Source organism: Dendrobium catenatum, unplaced genomic scaffold (assembly GCF_001605985.2).
Source record: "Dendrobium catenatum unplaced genomic scaffold, ASM160598v2 fragScaff_scaffold_743, whole genome shotgun sequence".
Classification (NCBI taxonomy): domain Eukaryota; kingdom Viridiplantae; phylum Streptophyta; class Magnoliopsida; order Asparagales; family Orchidaceae; genus Dendrobium; species Dendrobium catenatum.
Window position 1 is genome coordinate 1,679,247 of NW_021319205.1, and position 18,585 is coordinate 1,697,831.

General features: G+C 31.7%; 2 non-coding genes across 2 annotated transcripts; both read left to right on the forward strand.

The window, feature by feature from the left end:
* Positions 1-1,187: 1,187 nt before the first annotated feature.
* On the forward strand, positions 1,188-1,293 carry LOC114580048. Its single transcript, XR_003701347.1, has one exon. It is a non-coding gene; the product is annotated as a small nucleolar RNA R71 (small nucleolar RNA).
* A 15,857-nt stretch (positions 1,294-17,150) lies between these two features.
* On the forward strand, positions 17,151-17,256 carry LOC114580047. Its single transcript, XR_003701346.1, has one exon. It is a non-coding gene; the product is annotated as a small nucleolar RNA R71 (small nucleolar RNA).
* The last annotated feature ends 1,329 nt before the right edge of the window (positions 17,257-18,585 follow it).

Genomic DNA, 18,585 nt, shown 5'->3' on the forward strand with positions numbered 1-18,585 from the left:
TTATTCTATTTCCATTAGGATGGTGAAACTACCAGGATCATTAATCTTCAATGATATTTTCTTTTACATGATGGAGTTATACTCTTTGATAAAGGCTACTATTTAAAAGCCTCTTAATTTTTTGTTATTCTTAAAATGTCTTTGATAACTTTTGGACATATAAGAATTTATTTTATGGATTCAGTAAGAGGTATATTAATTATTAGATTTTTAAATACCTCTAAGAAATTAGAAATTTGTCTATCCATATTTTATTTTATTAATCTCTAAGGAGAAGGTGGTGGTGGTCAGTCAATAACCTTCTTAATATGTTTTCTTTTTGTGGATTGAGATGGTTTCTTAGACTTAAAGGGTTTCAATAGGGTTTCCTCTAGAATTTCATTTGTAGGCTTCTCCTCCTTCCTAGACACTCCCTCTAATTCTTTTCTACTCAATTGAATATTCTTGCATTATTTCTTACCCTTTTCTTTTAGATTTATTTTGGTATTACAAGGCAAGGTTCCCTTGGGTTTATTATTTAAAGAACTAACAAACTACACTAATTAATTTTTTATATTACTACTTACAACAGCCTGACTAAACATCTAAGTACCCATCTAATAAAAGATTTTTATCCTTGGGTTTATTATTTAGGTTAAATCAAAGGGATCATTTGCCCTTAGGTTTTCATAATTTGATAAGCGTGCTTCCAATTACATATATGATTTCACTGGCTCTAGTTTTTTTTATTATTCCCATTTTGATTTTTTACTCCACATAAGGTTGGGATGATTTCTCCAACTAGGATTATAAATATTTGAGAAAGGGTTGTTAGGTACACTATTAATGGAATTAAGGGATTCTACTCTTGATACATTTAAGTCTATAAAGGATAAAAAAAAAACATTCCTCCGTAGGAAATGGTGTACCTTGGCATGAACTAATTCCAAGGTTATCTAGATTCCTAGATATAGTAGCTATCTGTGCAGTGAAAATTTATATAGCATCTAATTCATACACGCTAGCTATCTTTCCAAGGTTAATTCATTTGGATAATAATTAGAAATAGTAGTGGACATTTCTTTGACCAAAGCATAAGCATCATCATATGGTTAAGTCATTAATGATCCACCATCAATCACACTAATAATGGATATAAGAGATCTTTCTAAAACATTTTAAAAGTCTGAATAATAAGCCAATTGCATAATGCATAGTATGGACAATTCATATGTAATTCCTTAAATCTTTCCCTAGCCTCATAAATGGACTCATCATCTAATTGTGTAAATAAAGTAATATCATTTCTAAAGTACTTAGCCAAAAAAATGTGAGCTAAGTATTCCAAGTAATGATTGAGCACAAGGGTAACAAATTTAACCACATGTTAGCATTATCTCTCAATGAAAAAGGAAATAACATAAGTCTAATAACACTATTGGTTACACAATTATATTTAAAAATGCACATATTTCTAAGAAACTAACTATAAGAAAATTAGGATCTTTTATAGGTGTTCCCCCAAATTGAGAATTTTGCACCATTTGAATTTATATAGGTTTGAGTTCAAAGTTATCTGCATGAATATTAGGTCTATTAATTCTTTCGTGAATGCCTTCAATCATTGGATTAGAGTATTCTCTAAGTGGTCTAGCTTGATCATTTTAATGAATTTGCTCAACAATTTTAAATATTTTCCAAATTTTACCATTTCTCATTTCTTTAAGAGACTTTGAATTTCAATCTCAAACAAAATTTCTAATGGTTATTTGTTACAAGGCATGCAATAGTAAGAAGCACAATAGAAAAAAATTATGAAATATTGAATGGTTAATAAGTAAGAAAATAACTATTCTAATCTTTTAGCAAAATAAAATAGTGGCAATACAAAGGAGGTAAAATTAAATATAGAGTCAAGATTAAATGGTTAGTTTGTTCATGAATATAAAAGGCAAGAAAGGATAGTTAATTTCAATATCCAACAATGGAGCCAAAAACTTGACAAGTTATTTTTTAAAAACTACTTAGTTTATTAAATATTGTTGCTACTCTAAGGTGTAATTCTTATTTTACACTAGTGCACGTGTTGTGTCAAGTAATAAAGTGATGAGATAAATACTATTCCATTGAGGATTAGAATTACCTTAAACTCACTTTAATATTGCTTTATAAAAGTCTTATATTTTTCATGTCAAACAACTAATAGGGTGATGCAAAGAAAATTGAAAAAGATATATTTGTAAATGTAAAGATAATAATTTTTAAAATTTATGCTGATGATATTTAAAAATAGATGCTTGCAAAAGAGATATTTCTTCCTAATGTTGTAGTAAATAAGAACATAAGTACTCCTTATCTATATCAAGCTTATTGGAATTTTAGGTAGGATTCCTTCCAACTATAATTTTACCATCTCCTTTAGATCCCATAACCTTATCTACCATATAACTATATATGGCAAGAATAAATTTTAATTGTTCAATTTTTTTCTTCTACTCCTTTATTGAGGCTATGGATCACACTAGGCCTTAAGTTAATGCTAGATGAAGCTTGGAGGGATTAAAAATAGTGATAAGAAAATTATGAATTAACTTACCTACTTTATGTAATAAATGTTTCTTAAACTATCATAAATTCAAATAAAATAGTTCGTCCACACATGGATATACAATTAAACACAATAAATATTTTTATTTCACTGAATAAAATAAAAGTATAAACTAGAGCATAAGGATAGAAATGACTTGTCAAAGATTTAGCAAGCACTTTATTACAAATATATATAATTTAGAGTATGTAATTTTTTCTACTTATTTGGTTGCAAGGAAAAACAATCTCTTAGGACCCTAAAAAAGTTGGCAATTCTTGAACATGCCAAAATCTTTCTCAATAAAATTAGAAGCTTATTTTTAATGCTTCTACTATAGTTCCATCATATAATCTAATTTTAATTCATTCCTTATTTCCACTGCCTTCTTTCATCCAAAGTACTTTAGATCCCAACAACTTGATCTTTGAGATCGATAGCTTGATATCTTATGGTTTTGGGGGCTCTAGATTTAAGCTATATATTGTAGTTGGGTTGACTAGAACTCTCGCAAAGTTCCCTAGTGGGTGTCATAAAAGATTGGATCTTATTTTTTGTTATAGCATAAATGAGGATTAGTTTTTTCCTTTCTGGGGTCTCCTAAGACTCTAGTCTAGATATACAAATATTGTAATAAATAATGGTGCCCAAAACCTATTGAAGTGAACTTCTAATCATATATAGAAGGGATTGGTGAATAATTATTCCTATACCTATAGTGATGCTAGTTTAAATTCAATAGTTCAAAAAGCTCTATCTTTAGTGAACTAACTAATATTGGTGGTTAGCATTAATCATGTAAAGATGAAATAATACCAACCTTTTGATCCTTTTTTTTTTCTTGAAGATATGCAAATTGTATTAAAACAGGAAGAAAAGACTATTATAATGAAAAATGAAAGAAAACTAAAAAACATCCATTTCAAAACAAAGGGAAATGAAGCCCGAAAGAATAGAAATTTTTTAAAATAACCAAAAAAGGTTGGTTAGTATCCCAGAATTCCCAAGCATATACAAAATGACAACTAGATAGAATCTCAACTTCTATTACTCAAAAATCATAATGCAAAAACACAAAGTTGATAACATGAAAACTGAGAGGCCAACCTTTTGATACTATGGTTAATGTAAAAGAAAAAAATTACTATTTTTACCTCCCTTATCTTCCACTAGGAATTGGTGTTAAGGAAAGTTATGCAGGATGTTATTATAATTTTTTAGTACAATTTTAAAGTTGTATGCTTATCTATCTCATAATTTGGAGTCCTATATATTCCTTCATTGTTATAATATCAAAGCATATCTATTTCCCACTAATAAAAACACTATTATCTTGGGGCTTCTTTACATATATAAGGGCCTTTCTTTTCTAATAAATGGTTTAAAGGATTAGTAATTTTAGAAAACTCTCTAGGGAATCTTCTATAAATTTTAACATGTCCTAGAAAATTTCTTACTCCTTTAATAGAGGTAGGAGGTGGAAACTTTTTAATAACCAAAATGTTTTCCTTATGCACCTCCAAACCTTTCTCAAATATCTTACGACCCAAGATAATGCCTTTTGCGATAATAAGTTATAACTTTACCTAATTAAACAATAAATTCAATTATTTACATCTCTTCAAAAGAATAACTAAATTCTCAAGAAAAGAATGTAATAAAGTAAAAAATACACAAAACAATTATCCCTGAAAATCTTAATACCCTATTCAATCAACTATGAAAAGATAAACATCCTGCATCATAAATGATAGACATTTTATGATTACTAGTCAAATGCTTTTAAAGGTTTTAAAAGATTCTATACACTCATGATCAAAATTAAAAGGAACATCCTTCTCTAATATATGGCACTAAGGCTTCATGATTTAAGAAAATTCCATAGGGTAACTTCTACAAATTCAACCTGTCATAGAAAACTTCTCACTCCTTTAATAGAGGTAAGAGGTGATAATTTTCTTAACTTGAATTTTTACCTTATCCACATCCAAACCATTGTAAAAAATATTATGTCCGATGATATTTTGAAATTATGCATTGACACTTTGCACAATTCATTAATAAATTTAATTCTTAACATCTCTTCAAAAAAACCATTAAATGTTCAAGAGAAGAATCAAGTGAAGTACCAAATGTAATAAAATAATCTATGAAAATCTTGATACCCTATTCAATAAAGTAAGAAATGATAAACATCTTCCATCATAACAATGTTATAGGGGAATTACATAATGCAAACGACATTCTATTAAAAGTAAGCACACCTTAAGTTCTAATAAATATGGTTTTTCTCAATCCTCAGGTGTTATAGGAATTTGATGAAAATCTAAGTAGCCATCTAAGAAATAATAAAATGAATCCTTTCCAATATATCAATCAACTATTCAATGAATGCAAAGGGAATTTGTCTTTTCAAGTCAATTTTTTATAGCTAATACGGATTCTCCAACCTATAAATGTTCAAGTTGGTATCAATTCATTTTTTTATTGGTAATAATACTTAAATCCCCCATCTTAGGCATATAGTGAATGAGACTAACCCAATCACTTTATTAATAGTGTAGATAATACTTAAATTAAGCCATCTGCATATATTTTTAACCAATTATTTCATGGCTAGGTTTAATTTATTTTTAGAATCAGCCTTTGGTTGGGATTCTTCTACCGTCAAGATGTTGTGCACACACTGTCATTAACTACTTCATTGAAACTCTATGATATTTTATTTAACCTAGGCAGGGTAGGGATTTTAAAGATTGCCTCTTAAAATTATAAGCGTAGGAGGAGGCTTTTTTGAAACAAAAAGCTGATGTTGTTCATCTTGTTGAAGGTGATAATAATAGAAAGTATTTTCATGTCTTGGTTAAGAGTAAAAGGGCAAAAAATTATAGTAACAAAATTCACTGTTAGGATGGTTTTGTGACTGAGGATAGTTTAGGGATTGCTAATTTAGCAATTTTGCATTTTAAAAAATTATTCAATAAGGATTTTACTCCTGCTCATATTGATAATCCTTCTATTATTCCAAGCCTCATATCTTTAGAGGATAACGATTATCTCTCCAAGCCTCCCTCTTTAGAAGAAGTTAAAGAGATTGTTTTTGGCATGAGTAGTGATTCTGTGTCTGGGTTGGATGGCTTAACCACTAAGTTTTTTTAGAAGTATTGGCATATTGTTAGTAATGATCTTTTTTCTACAGTTTTGGATTTTTTTGCTGGTAATTCTATTCCTAAGTTTCATACCTCTACTTTTATTATTCTTATTCCCAAGAACAATTCTGTTAAAAATTTGAATGACTTTAGACCTATTAGTATGTGTACCATTTTTTACAAGTTACTTTCTAAAATTCTTACGAACCGGCTTACTTTTTTTTTTTACCCAGAATTATATCTCCATACAAAATAGGTTTTGTGAATGGTCGCACTATTAATGATAATATTCTTTGGCCCATGAATTTTGTTAATATCTTGATATTAGGGTTAGAGGTGGTAATTTGATTCTTAAACTTGATATTTATAAGGCCTATGATAACCTTGATTGGATTTTTCTTTATAATATTTTGAAGCTTTATGGTTTTGACTCTATTTTCATCAAGCTTATTAGAAACTGCATTGAAGGTTCTTATTTTTCTATTATTGTTAACGGCAATAGCAAAGGTTTTTTCAAATCCTACCATGGTTTGAGAGAGGGGGACCCACATTCTCTTTCCCTTTTCATTATGGCGGTGGATTACTTTTTTAGAGGACTTTCGAGCCTCTTTGAGAATAATCCTAGTCTTTATTTTAGAATTGTGGATGGTTTTTCTATTTCTCATTTATGTTTTGCTGATAGTTTTATCATTTTTACTAATGCTTCTATTAACAAAGTTAATAAATTTATGGAAATCTTTCATCAATTTGAGATGGTTAGTGGTCTTTATCTTAATAAAATGAAATGTTATTTTTTTGCTCCTAAGAATATGTCTAATGAATGTCGTGTGGCTCTTAAAGACTTAACTAGTTTTGTGCATGGTCAATTATCTAATAAATTTCTTGGGGTTCCCCTCTTTAAAGGAAGGGAGAAAACTTTTATTTTTGGATGATTTAATTACCTTAGTCCAGAATAAGCTTTTATCCTAGGATTCTATTTTTTTAAGCTTTTGGGGTATATTAATTCTTATTAACAGTATTCGATGTTCCTTACCGGTTTATATTTTTCAAACTATGCTCCACACTCAAGTGGTTTGGAATAAAATTCATAAACTTATTAATAAATTTTTCTAATAAGAAGACAGTAGCAATTCTAAAATTATCTGCTCTTGGGATAATTATTATGGTGTGTTGGGCCTTGGGTTGTAAGAGTATGAGTGATTTCTATTATGCCTTATTTTTGTTTTTGAAAATTTGCAGCCAATATTTTTGCATCCCTAAATAGGTTAAAGAGAGAAACATCGTTGTTTGTTTTCCTTCCTCTAACCTCTTTTAGTGGTGTAATTTTCTTTTTTAAATAAAAGTCTATTTCAAATTAATAACTAAACTTTGTGATTGAGATCTTTTTTTATCTTTCTACATTAATTTATCTTATACAAATAATGTTCAAAATCTTTAAATCACTTTCATGCTTTTTTAATCTTTTCATTGCATTTATCATATGAATTTGATTTTGGTTTGTGGTTTACTCTCTCTTATATTAGAGAGTGAGTTTTTTTTTTTCTCTGATATCTAGAAGATATACCAACAACTAAGAGTATTTAAGAGTTTCGAAAGATATATAGCTTGCCAAAAAAAAGTCAAGGGCATAAAATGAACCCAAAAATAAGAAAAAACTTAAAAGATGAGCATTGACCACGACCACCAACAACAACAACAACATCAAGCCTTTATCCCACTACATGGGGTTAGCTATATGAATCATTTTTCGCAATTGTGTCCAGTTAAAAGTGAAATTCTCATTTAAATCTAATAAAGAAAGATCATTTCTAATATTTTATAACCAAGCCTTTTATGTCAACCTCTACCTTTCTTAACATAAATCAAATCTAATACCTCAACTTTCTTAATCGGGTCATCGGAAGGCCTCTGTTTAATGTTACAAAAACATCTAAGGCGACTCTCTCTAATCTTATCTTCCGCTGAAGCTACTCCAACCATTTCACATATATGCTCATTTCATTTCCTATCTCTAAGGGTCAAGCCACTCGTCCACTTAAACAACCTCAGCTCTGCAACACTTAACTTAGTATTATGCTTCTCTTTTAATGGCCAACATTCGGCACCATAAGGCATTATATGTCTCACCACCATCTCATAGAATTTTCCCTTAAGTTTGAGCGGGACTTTTCTATCTCACAGTAATCCCGATGCATTCCTCCACTTCAACCATCCAACTTGAATTCTGCTGATAATATCCCCATCAATTTCACCATCACTCTGAATAATAGATCCAAGATATCTAAAACATGTACCCTTATGAATGACTTGATCGCCCAAAGTCATAATCCTCTCACTAGGTCTATTGCTACTAAAATTACACTTTATATATTCAATTTTAGATCTACTCAAGCGAAAACCTTTAGATTCTAAAGTTGACCTCCATAATTCAAGTTTACCTTCAACTCCCTCTCTAGTCTTATCAACAAGAAGAATATAATTAGCAAAAACCAAACACCAAGGTACATCCTCTTGTAAATGTCTATTGAGAAAATCCATAACTAAAGCAAAAAGATATGGACTTAAGGATGATCCTTGATGTAATCCAATCAAAATAGGAAAATATTTGGTCAAACCACCTTATGTTTGAACACCAGTAATAGCTCCTGCATACATATCTTTAATGATTTGAATATAAGAATTATTAACTCTTTTCTTTTCAAGAACTCTACATAGCACTTCTCTTGGAACTTTATCATATTCTTTCTCTAAATCAATAGATATCATATGTAGATACTCCTTATTCTCTCTATATTTCTTCGTCAAACCTCTCAATAAATGTATGGCTTCTATAGTAGACCTAATCGAGATGAATCCAAATTGATTTTGAGAAACATTAGTATCACGTCGTAACCTATGCTCCATAACTCGCTCCCATAGTTTAAAAGTATGACACATTAACTTAATCCTTCTATAATTTGCACAATCCTATGCATTACATTTATTCTTAGAAATAGGAATGAACACACTCATTATCCACTAATATGACATCTTTTTAGTCTTCAAAATAATATTAAAAATTTTAGTAAGCCAAGAAATTCCTTCATCTCCTAAGCATTTCCACATCTCTATTTGAATTGAAAGTTCGTTGGGGATGTTAAGACCAATAGAACTGGCCCAAGCTAACCAAGAGGGGGGGGGGGTGAATTGGTATTTTAAAAATTCTTTTCACAAAGAAGTAAAATCACATAGACCAAAATCACACTACAAGAAAAATAAATGCGGAATTTAATGTGCGGAAGCAAGAAATAAAAACACAGAAATTTATAGTGGTTCGGTCAACTCGACCTATGTCCACTCCCTGGAGGCGCCCTCAGAGTATTGCACTACAATCATGACTCTCCTTTAGCCCCCAGAGCTAGGCGGAGAAGCCTTTAGAAGTACTGCACATGGATTTGTTTGGACCCATAAGCACTGCCAGCTTGGGAGGGAAAGTTTATGGATTTGTGATTGTTGATGACTACTTGAGGTTCACTTTGACTAGATTTCTTTCACATAAAAATGAGTCTTTTGAGGAGTTTAAAACATTTTCTACTTGGATTCAGAAAAAGCTAGGTTTTGAGATATTGACCATCCATAGTGATCATGGGGGAGAGTTTGAGAATGATAGATTTGATGATTTTTGTGAGGACAAGGGGATTAGCCACAACTTCTCAGCTCCTAGGACCCCTCAGTAGAACGGGGTAGCTGAAAGAAAGAACCAGACCTTGGTGGAAGCCGCTAGAGCCATGCTTGCTGAGTATTCACTTTTAAAATACTTTTAGGCTGAAGCGGTTAACACAGCTTGTTATGTGTTGAATAGGGTGAACGTTAGAGCCAAATTAGAAAAGACACCCTATGAGATCCTTAAGGGTAGGGCCAATCTTTCCCACCTTCATGTCTTTGGTTGTAAGGTTTTCATTCACAATGATGGGAAGTCTCACTTGGGAAAATTTGATCCTAAATCTGATGAAGGAGTGTTATTAGGATATTCTAGTGTTGGCAAGTCTTTTAGGGTGTTTAATAAGAGAACTTTGATGGTGGAAGAGACAACCCATGTTGTATTTGATGAGTCCGATCCTAGAAAATCTGGAGTTGAAGATGATAATGATGTTGAAGAGACTATAAGTGGAGTACAAAATTTGGGGAAGGGGGTAGAACACCAAAATAATGAAGGAGTAGGAGAAGTCACCTAAGGAGTAGAAAATATTGATTTGGATGAAAGGGTTGGACCTTCTCACACTTTTCCTAGAGATTGGAGATACTCTATAAGTCACCCCAAGGATTTGATCTTAGGAGACCCTTCTAGTGGAGTTAAGACTAAACATGGACTTAGGAAGGAGGTGAACTACTCTGCCTTTATCTCAATGACTGAACCCACCACCATTAACCAAGCCCTTACTGATGAATTTTGGATTTTAGCACTGCAAGAAGAATTGAATCAATTTGTTAGGAATGATGTTTGAGAGCTTGTAGAAATACCTAAGAGACAAAGTGTAGTTGGGACAAAGTGGGTCTTTAAGAACAAGGTGAATGATTCAGGAGTGGTGGTTAGGAATAAAGCAAGATTGGTGGCTAAGGGGTATAACCAAATAGAAGGGATAGACTTTGAGGAGACTTTTGCCCCTGTAGCTAGATTGGAAGCCATTAGATTTCTATTAACCTTTGACTATTATAAATGATTTAAGCTTTTCAAATGGATGTCAAGAGTGTCTTTTTAAATGCGGAAATAAAAGAAGATGTGTTTGTAGAATAACCCCCATGTTTTGAGAATTCCCAATTTCCAAATCATGTTTTTAAATTAAAAAAGGCTTTGTATGGATTAAAGCAGGCACCAAGAGCTTGGTATGAGAGGCTTAGCACATTCTTACTAGAGAGGGAGTTTGTCAAGGGGAGCATAGACACCACCCTTTTTCTTAGGAGAGTTGGAGATGATTTACTCATTGTTCAGATTTATGTGGATGATATACTCTTTGGATCTTCTAATAAGAAATTGTGTGATGAGTTTTCTAAAGAAATGAGAAGAGAGTTTGAGATGAGTTTTATGGGAGAGTTGTCCTACTTTTTGGGGTTTAGCATAAAATAATTGGAGGATGGAAACTTTTTAAATCAAACATAATACATAAAAGGACATTTTGAAGAAGTATGAGATAGACAAAGCTAAGCCAATTAACACTCCCATGGCTTCTAGTGCTCCAATAGATAAGGACCCAAGTGGTAAGTATGTTGATCGGAAGAAGTATAGAGGTATGATTGGATCTTTCATTTACTTGACTGCGAGCTGACCTGATATTATGTTTAGTGTTTACCATTGTGCTAGATTTCAAGCTGACCCTAAGGAGTCCTACCTGAATGCTTTTAAGAGAATTTTTAGATACCTTTTCGGGACCCAAGGCTTAAGGATTTGGTACCCTAGACACAACACTTCTTTTGAGATTATTGGATTTTTTGACTCTGATTTTGTAGGGTGCAAGGTGGATAGAAAAAGCACATCAGGAACCTGTCAATTCATAGGACAATCTATGGTTTCATGGTTTAGTAGGAAGCAAAGCTCTGATAACACTTGAAAGTTCGTTAGGTATGTTAAGCCCTATAGAACTTGCCTAAGCTAACCAAGAGGGGGGGTGAACTGGTATTTTAAAAATTCTTTTCACAAAGAAGTAAAATCACATAAACCAAAATCACACCACAAGAAAAAAAAATGCGGAATTTAAAGTGCGAAATCAAGAAACAAGAACACAAAAATTTATAGTGGTTCAGCCAACTCAACCTACGTCCACTACCCAGAGGCGCCCTTCGAGTATTGCACTATAATCGTGACTCTCCTTTAGCCCCCACAGCTAGGCGGAGAAGCCTTTACAGAGAACCTCTTTTTGCCACACCGACAAGGCAGAGAACCTATCTCCTTTTGCCTCCTCCTGAAGCTAGCAGAGAACCACTATCAGTTGCTGAATCCTTACCTCTACCGACCATTTCACGGATGAGAAACTCTAGACAAATAAGAAGCAGAGCGATCCTTGAAGCAACCCTTGTGAATCCCCTCATAAGCTCCCCCTCACAAGATCCTCTCTCTCTCTCTCTCTCTCTCTCTCTCTCTCTCTCGCTCTCCTCAAGGTCTTCTTAGGTCAAGGAAGCAGTAAAAGATTATTCAAAATGTTGAATAAGAGCTCTTAAATAGAAGAGCTTCAAAGGATCTCATCAATTGCAAGTTGCCGACTATATCGTCCAGGACGATATGGATATCGTCCTGCTCGATCGGTATAAATCCCATGAGATTGGCCAGAGCATCGCCTTGAATACAAACTGGACGATTGAAAATTGGCTTGATCGTCCAGAACGATCACACGATCGTCCAGGACGATCAGTTCAAATCAAAGGAAAATTGTCCACAACATCGCCCTGAATTCAAGCTGTCTGATCCTGATCATCCAGCACATCGCCCTGAATTTGTGCTGGCCTATATTTATCGTCCAGAAGTAACTAAGGTTTGAATAGATCTTCCTGGCCAATCCGGCGATCGTCCAGGATGATATGATCATATCAATCATCCTTAACTACTTCCTTGATTGTCTGATTAATTAAGGCATAATTTGTGAATATCGTCCAGGCCGATCCAAGATCGTCCAGGCCGATTACCAAAAAATACACAATACCTTAATTATTTATGGCAGAAATTTCTTCTACTTTGAGCTTATCGTCCTGGCCGATACACGTATTATCCATGACGATCTGTTAATGACAGCTGCCTTTATTAAGAATCCTAGTTTAGATTTTTTGTTTTAAGCCTGATCGTCTAGGACAATGTAAATATCATCCTGGACGATTTGAGTAAAAACAAAAATTTTAAGTCTCTCAAGTGTGTGTGTGTAGGGTTACTTAGCATCAATCTCTTTGAACATTACAAATAGACTCAAGAAGAGAAAAAAAGCAAAGTACAGACTGACTCAACCCTAACCTACGTAATATTGAACTAGCTTCATTTGTTCGTCTGATCTTTGATTCTTGAAAAGTTAGAGTAATAGGCAGTTCAAGAGAATCAATAGTGTTTGTCAATCATCAAAACATAAGTCATGAAAATAGATTTGCAATAGAATATCATCAGGTACAACAGCTTTTCCATTCTTCATTTTCTTTAAAGCCTCTCTAACTACGATTTTATTTAAATGCCGATAAAAAAAATCTTTATTTTTATTTAGGGTGATAAAGTTACTTAAGTCAACCATATTTTCACATTCTTTATTAAAAAGTTTAGCAAAATACCTCATCCACTTTTATTGAATATCATCTTCTAAGATAAGTACTTTTTGATCTTCGTCCTTAATACACTTCACTTTAACTAAATCCTTACTATTTGTATCTCTTTGTTTGGCTCTTATACATTTATCTTTCTCCCTCCTTAGTATCTAATATATTATATAAATCATTAAAAGATAAGCTCATTGCATCGCAAATAGCTTTCTTAGATTCCTTATGAGCCTCTTTATAACTTTCCCAATTATCAAAATTTTTACATCTAAATCAATTTTTATAACAAATCTTCTTATTTTTTTTATATTTTCTTGCACATTTGGATTCCACCACCAACTATTTTTATTATTAGGGGCTTTTCCCTTCGAAACTCCAAGCACATCTTTTGCAATATTTTTAATATTACAAGCCACTTTTTCCTACATAATATTGGCATCCTCATGCGTAGACAAAATCTTAAGATCTAAAATCTTACTCCTAAAATTATTTCTGTTAATATTCTTTAAATTCCACCATTTAATGCAAGAAAATTATTTTACTTTATTTTTTATTATTTTTCCCCTTTATCTTAAAGTCCAAAACTAATAATCGATGTTGGGTAGATAAATTTTCACTCGAATTAACTTTACAATCTTTATAATATAATCAATCTAATTTTTTTAGAAGAAAATAATCAATTTGCATTTTACTATATCCATTTTTATACGTGAAAAGATGAACAATGACCGCCAAAAAAATTAAAAGATACACAAAATATATAAAAAAAATCATAAGAAGCTCAAGGTGCGCCAATAAATTGATAAGCGGCATAAAATGAGCCCATAAAAAGTAAGCATCCATCTCTTTCAAACCTTTAAATCTTAAAAGAATTCATGTATCACTTGATATTTTCAATGATTTGTTTAAAAATTAATGATTGTGACAAAATAATTTGGTATATTCTTCCATAAGATATTTTTTTTGGAACCAATTTTTGAATAGAACTCTTTTTCTTATCCGATTGATTTTTTCGAGTTAGATCTTTATTTTCAAGAGAAAATTTGCCCTATGAGAAGTCCGAGCTAGGGCTAATAGGATCGGCTATTCTACCATTTTTTGAATTTTAATGATATTAACACATTAATTCTTACAAATTTTTTATTCAATCATATGAAGAACTTATCATATTCATGTTGTGATAAAAAAATATTTCTATTCTTTTGGTCATTTTTTATCATCTTTTGTTTAATTTCTTTTTTTTTTTTGGTTTCCTCCTCCTTTTTGTGATGTCAACAGGAGTAGTTGTAGAGTTTCTGTTGTTTAGTTGTGATCATTTTTCTTTACTACTTTTTGTTTAGTGTTTATATCATCCTTTTGATGTTAGTAAAATTTGAATTGCTTATTTCAATTAACTTCTTAAAATTGAACTTTCTACCAAATGTTTGCCATCATCAAAAAGGGGGAGATTACTGTAAATCTAGATTCAAGGATTATAATTTTGATGATATCAAATACTTCGGTCACTTCTATTTTTATACGACTGCCTTGCCTACTAATGTTTAAGGTCCACAAAATTAAATTACAAATCAAGCCAGCTCAAGATTGGATAGACTAGGAGTGAATTAGTCAATAAGTGCATGCCATGGGTTTTCACTAGAGTCAACTATAACAAAGTGGGTCATGATGCTAAGTAACCTTGCACACAGACACTCAAGGAAAAATTCTGACTATTTTTAGTGTTTTCTATTTTTGATCATATCATCAGGGATGATCCCAAATCATACTGGATGATAAGTTAAGAATAGAAACCCTAATTAGGGCATCCTGGTTAAAGTAGACGCAATTAAATAAATTGCCCTAGATGATATTAGCATCCTCTTGGACAAAAGGCTCAAATCAGAAAAATTAGTTGCCAGGTCTTTTTAGGCATGTTTCATTTTTTAAACATCGTCCAAGATATCATCCTAGATGATGCAATAGAATATTGCCTAAATTAGTTTGATCAAATTATCCTAGACGATTGCAGTATCATCCGGGACTATAAGTTAAACAAACCTTAGTTTCTTTTTGGATGACTAAAATGATATTCTGGATGATGTGTATTATTTTTGCACTAATCATCAGGGACATTTCTAATTCATCTTGAATGATCAATTATTTTTCATCATCTAGACATACAATCAGGGCAAAATTTTAGATGCTATTTGATGTTTTAAACTAATCATCTGGGCCGATCATTAAATCATCCTGGATGATTAGTTTAGTTTTTTATCTTCCTGACATGTATTCAGGGCAATGTTCTGACAATACTCAATAATTTAACAAATTTTATAGGATGTTCCATTGATCATCCTGGATGATATTGTCGGTTGTTGCAATTAAGAGGTAATTTGAAGATCTTCTATATAAGACTTTTTTTAACCCAAGATTATATCTTTTGCTATTGTCTTAACCTGAGATAGCCAAGAGGAGGGGGAGAGTAAGGGAGAGAGAGGGATCTTATGCTGGGGATTTTGTGTGGCGTTTCAAAAAGGTTGCTCGAAGCAAGGATCTGTGTCGTCTTCTTCGATCATCATCCCTAGTTCCTTAGAGGTTCTAGAGAGGTATACTTCAGCAACTGATCAAGGTTCTTTGCTTATTTTATGAGGAAGAAAAAGGACTCGGGTTCTTTGCCTGCTTCAAGAGGAAGCAAAAGGAGTTGGGTTCTTTGCCTGCTTTAGGAGGCAGCAAAAGGAGTTGGGTTCTTTGCCTCTCCGGAGGGTTGATGGAAAGGAGGTTTATATAGGCTTATCCTCTTCCTTCTTACTGTGGGAGTAAAAAAAGAGTCACTTAGTTTAGTGCAATACCTAGAGGAGAGGCTTCAAGGATTGGACGTAGGTAAAGTTGTCCGCACCACTATAAACTTTTGTGTGTTCTTTCTTTCTGCATTTCCACATTTAATTTTTGCACTTTATTCTTATGGAGAATGATTTTTTAGATTTAAATCTTGATTTTTATTTAAGAATTTTTAAATAACCAATTCACACCCCTCTTGGTTAGCCTTAGGCTACTTCATATGGGCTTAACATACCTAACGAACTTTTAAAAAGTTGTCCCAAAGATGAATAATTATCCAAGAAAACATTAATGCCCTACTATACTAAATTCAAACGGTCAACATTATACATCTTTGTAGCATTGTAGGGCAATTGTACAAACTAAAGGGCATACATATAAACAAAAAGGTCCTATAAAGACTTTTGAATGTCATTTTATCCTAATTTTTTTGGGGAAATATAAATTTAGTGGTAACTAGAGTAACCATCTAAATGTGTTTTCTTTTTGTGGATTGAAATGGTTTCTTAGACTTAATGGGTTTCAATAGGGTTTCCTCTAGAATTTTATCTATAGGCTTCTCCTCCTTCCTAGACACTCCCTCTAATTCTTTTCCACTCAATTGAATATTCTTGCATTATTTCTTACCCTTTTCTTTTAGATTTATTTTGGTATTACAAGGCAAGGTTCCCTAGAGTTTATTATTTAAAGAACTAACAAACTACACTAATTAATTTTTTATATTCCTAATTACACTAGCCTGACTAAACATCTAAGTACCCATATAATAAAAGATTTTTATCCTTGGGTTAATTATTTTGGTTAAATCAAAGGGATCATTTGGCCTTAGGTTTTCATAATTTGATAAGGGTGCTTCCAATTACATATTTTATTTCACTGGCTTGAGTTTTTTTTATTATTCCCATTTTGATTTTTTACTCCAGATAAGGTTGGTATGATTTCTCCAACTAGGATTATAAATATTTGAGAAAGGGTTGTTAGGTACACTATTAATGGCATTAAGGGATTCTACTCTTGATGCATTTAAGTCTCTAAAGGATCCAAAAAAAACATTCCTCCATAGGAAATGGTGTACCTTGGCATGAACTAATTCCAAGGTTATCTAGATTCCTAGATATAGTAGCTATTTGTGCAGTGAAAATTTATATATAATCTAATTCATACACGCTAGCTATCTTTCCAAGGTTAATTCATTTGGATAACAATTAGAAATTATAGTGGACATTTCTTTGACCAAAGCATAAGCATCATCATATGGTTAAGTCATTAATGATCCACCATCAATCACACTAATAATGGATATAAGAGATCTTTCTAAAACATTTTAAAAGTCTGAATAATAAGCCAATTTCATAATGCATAGTATGGACAATTCATATGTAATTCCTTAAATCTTTCCATAGCCTCATAAATGGACTCATCATCTAATTGTGTAAATAAAGTAATATCATTTCTAAGCTTATAAACCTTAGATGAGGAAAGTACTTAGCCAAAAAATTGAGAGCTAAGTATTCCAAGTAATGATTGAGCCCAAGGGTAACAAATTTAACCACATGTTAGCATTATCTCTCAATGAAAAAGGAAATAACCTAAGTCTAATAACACTATTGGTTACATAATTATATTTAAAAATGGCACATATTTCTAAGAAACTAACAATAAGCAAATTAGGATTTTTTATAGTTGTTCCCCCAAATTGAGAATTTTGTACCCTTTGAATTTATATAGGTTTGAGTTCAAAGTTATTTGCTTGAATATTACCTCTATTAATGCTTTCGTGAATGCCTTCAACCATTGGATTTGAGTATTCTCTAAGTGGTCTTGCTTGATCATTTTAATGAATTTGTTCAACCATTTTTAAATATTTTCAAATTTTACCATTTCTCATTTCTTTAAGAGTCTTTCAATTTCAATCTCAAACAAAATTTCTAATGGTTATTTGTTACAAGGCATGCAACAGTAAGCAACACAATAGAAAAAATTATGAAATATTGAATGGTTAATAAGTAATAAAATAACTATTCTAATCTTTTAGCAAAACAAAATAGTGTCAATACAAAGGAGGTCAAATTAAAAATAGAGTTAAGATTAAATGGTTAGTTTGTTCATCAATATTAAAGGCAAGAAAGGATAATTAATTTCAATATCCAACAATAGCGCCAAAAACTTGACAAGTTATATTTCAAAACTACTTAGTCTATTAAATATTGTTGCTATTCTAAGGTGTAATTCTTATTTGACACTACTGCAGGTGTTGTGACAAGTAATAAAGTGATGAGATAAATATTATTCCTTTGAGGATTAGAATTATCTTAAACTCGCTTTAATATTGCTTGATAAAATTCTTATATTTATCTTATCAGACAACTAACAGGGTGATGCAATGAAAAGTTAAAAAGATATATTTGTAAATATAAAGATAAAATTTTTAAAAATTTATGCTTATGATATTTAAAAATACATGCTTGCAAAAGAGAGATTTCTTCCTAATGTTGTAGTAAATAAGAACATAAGTACTCCTTATCTATGTCAAGCTTATTGGAATTTTAGGTAGGATTCCTTCCAACTATAATTTTACCATCTCCTTTAGATCCCATAACCTTATCGACCATATAACTATATATGGGAAGAATAAACTTTAATAGTTCAATTTTTTTCTTCTACTCCTTTATTGAGGCTAAGGATCACACTAGGCTTTAAGTTAATGCTAGATGAGGCTTGGAGGGATTAAAAATAGTGATAAGAAAATTATGAATTAACTTACCTACTTTATGTAATAAATGTTTCTTA